General features: G+C 32.7%; 1 long non-coding RNA gene across 1 annotated transcript; it reads right to left on the bottom strand.

The window, feature by feature from the left end:
- Positions 1–227: 227 nt before the first annotated feature.
- LOC148613972 (uncharacterized) lies at positions 228–2,470 on the bottom strand. Its single transcript, XR_015923176.1, has 2 exons — positions 2,338–2,470; positions 228–414 (listed from the first exon to the last, which is right to left on the bottom strand). It is a non-coding gene; the product is annotated as an uncharacterized LOC148613972 (long non-coding RNA).
- Positions 2,471–3,461: the final 991 nt, after the last annotated feature.

The raw sequence follows: 3,461 nt of genomic DNA, 5'->3' as shown, positions 1-3,461 counted from the left end.
GCTAGGCTATATCAAAAATAGCTTTCGCTGGCCTGGTCATCCCTCCTTGTAGGATTAATCTAGGGCTGTAACTTAGTACACGATGTATGGTAGTACGGGACAGCTCAACTTGGTGTAGAAGACAGAAGATCAAATTAACGATACATTTCACAACAAATGAATATTTCATGTATATATAGCCATTGCCATTTGTTTAAGGTTCCGCTAAAGGAAAACAAACTAAAAACTGAAAGTTCAATATTTAATTATTGTATGTCATAATAACATCATATCAGATGTCAAAATGTTCCTCTCATTTAGCACAAGCTTTCTAAGCCATTTAAAAACATTTTTCCATTACTGTAATCCTTGAATCTTGCATATAAAGGTGCCAGACTGCCATTAAATACACATCTTTTGTAAGTCCATATTTACCTATAAAAAGTAAATAAAAATATTTAACAAACATGTATCTAGTGCAAGTTACCCTTTTTAACCGATTCTAAATCTTAAAACTATACTTAATTGTAACAAGTAAATTACTCAGAATGAATTTAAATGGAAGCCATTTATATTGGGACTACTTTCAATTCTATTTATAGCTACTTTCTCTTTAGTGAGAAAAATATGGAAGGCCATTTGGATCTAATTTAATCTGTTAGGTTTATATAATAGAAATTAAATTAACCAATTAAAGCAACTACTACAATGTTTTAAAAACATGATAGAGCTTTGCAAGTTAAAAAAAGTTTGCTGAAATGATAATGTACATATATATGTGTATATATGTGAAAAATATACACATTACCTTAAACAAATTTCTTTTTGCAACCCTTAAAATAAGGACAATGTTGTTGATTTGATTTACTGACTTTTCAGGGTAAATAAGAAATTGGTATTTGTAAGATTTTTCATTTAATATGCCATTTTGGGAGGCAGAATAAAGGGGTTAAGTTCAAAAGTTTGAAACAAACTGCTAAATTTTACACAATTGGCCCCTGAGAGATGGTTGAATCAAACAACCATGGTGAGCATGGTAACATTTACTCCATGAGCACACATTTTCACTCTTTAGAAAAATTCAATTCCAATACCCAAAATAAAATTAACCCTCCTTTTATAGTCAACTGTAGAATCAATTCTATTAAAGTTGTATTGCTGCCAGCTACTTAACAAACGTGCATGTAAACTCGAATAAAATGCTTTGCAGGGTGCAGCTTGATATGACTGCAGAGGTTGAACCCCGAATACTTGGAAAACACCCTGAAAAACGGTATGGACACACCATTTAAACTTGACACATCTACGAAATTTGATTACGATTAGATATTTGACACAGGATAAAAATTTGACCCGAACCAATTTGGTCACTTTTTTGGCCATTCTTCCCAAATGGTTCTCTAGTAAAAACCTGTAAAACCAATCCTAAACTTCCTGTGGAAAAATGGCATCTTGCGGTACAATTTAAAGTGATCCATTTCTTTTCTCTATAGTTATTGTCCAGAAATAATAAAAAAAATACTTCTTTTTCATGGCCCATTAGTGACCCCTTACTCTTACTCGGCTCAAGTCACAACCACTAAAATCAATCCCAGTCTTTTTCGTGGTATGGCACCGTGTAGTAAAATTTATATGAGATCCGTTCACTTTTATTCCAGTTACTATTAAAACACAAGGAAACTGTTTGTTTCAGACTACAGGATTAAAGTCTAAACCCCAAAAATCAATCCCACTTTTCATTTGGTGGTACATTGTACATGTATATCACCTTGAAATACAATTTCAAAGAGATTCATTCCCTAATAGTCAAGATATTGTTTGGACATCAAGAAAATGCATGTTTCTGGCCCATAATTTCTGAAAAGTTCAAATCTCTACCGCAAATCAATTCAAGTCTGACCATTTTATAGAATATTAAGGAACAATATCATAGACATTCCTATGTTTGTACTGGAGTTATGAAGTTGAATTCTATCAAATGTTTTATGCCCCTTTTAGGCCCCTTATTCTAAAACGATTGGGTTATAAACCCCAAAATCAATACAACCTTCGTTTTGGAGTTTGTAACCTAGCAACGTTATAAAATTTTATAAATATCAACCAGTACTCCAATTATGACACAAAAACCAAGTGTCTACATACAACGACAACAGCCCCATACCAATATATCACCCCCCTCGCCTTCACTGATTTCTACTTATCATTTACTAAAGAAGTCAATCCAAAATTTAGAGGCCCCATCCAGGCGACAAGCCCATATTGTTAATTTTTCAGCACTAAAGTCCCCTCTGAAAAAAGTTAACCCCTTAGACCATTTTCAAGGAAAATCCATCCTATCTAAGATTAGTTGGTACTTACAAATCATTAAAGTTTCAAAACAATGAATTAGAAATGGAGGTGGTATCACAGTGACTTTTGACACAACCAGATTTTCTAAGCTGATTTCTGTAATGATGCAGCACTGTAGATGAATATTATGGAGTTCCTACAAAATTAATAATTGACATTAACACCCCAAAGAAATGCAAAAAAATAAAATTGAGAAAATAAGGTATAATTCAAAATAACTGATACACATCGAAAAAAAATCCATAAAAAAATGGTAATAATCAATTAGGCAAGGGACTTACTTCGATCTATTAAATGTCACCTGATTATCATCAATTAATTATATAGTGAGTATTATCTGACACTTCCATATTATTTACTCAAAAAGTAATTTCCATATACATGTACATATCAATTGAGCTTACACTCTGTGTATACATGTAATACCTAAAATAAGGTCTACATCTTAATCTCTCTCATCTACACATCTTGGTACTAATTTTTTTGTATTTGTATGGATCTGTCACTTTTTCCATAGAACAACCTGAAAAATAAAAGTATACACATTTTTTTTTTCAAAACTGACTACATGTATGTACATTTACATATACTTGTCAGAAGGGTCTTTTAATCCATTTATCAAATGTTACAGACCCAGAAATTTTGAATAGAGAGGGTTACAGTGGCGTTAAAAAGGTGATTTCTAGGCTGTTATTTACTAATTTTACAGTACATTTAGCACAAATATAACAAGTTTTTCCAATGGAAAGGAGTTTCCACCACCAGAACTCTCCCCTGGACCCCCTACTAGTTCATCTATTTTCTTCTTGTTTGCCATTTTGCTTTAGCCGAAGGGGACATTTGCACTCCATCTGTCTGTCCGTCCAGAAAAAAAAAGTTTTCGCATTTTTTCTAAATACTCGCAGATATTAAGCCGAGTTTAGTATCTGAGTCAACCTTGATGAGTTACAGATCTAATTAACATTTCGTTTCGCTTGGCTGATTATTGTCCGAGTTATGGCCCTTGAACATTGAAAAATTTACTGAAATTTAAGTTTTCTGAGCTGTTTTTCTATTAAATGCTTGCAGATATTGAGCTGATTTTCGGTATGTGAGTCTACCCTTAAGAGTTACAGATCAAGTATGGATTTCGT

The sequence above is a fragment of the Perna viridis genome, chromosome 6 (assembly GCF_037379345.1).
Source record: "Perna viridis isolate PV_CMFRI_1.1 ecotype Kerala chromosome 6, ASM3737934v1, whole genome shotgun sequence".
Lineage (NCBI taxonomy): Eukaryota > Metazoa > Mollusca > Bivalvia > Mytilida > Mytilidae > Perna > Perna viridis.
Note: the sequence above shows the minus strand (reverse complement) of the source record. Positions and strands in the feature narration are given on the sequence as shown.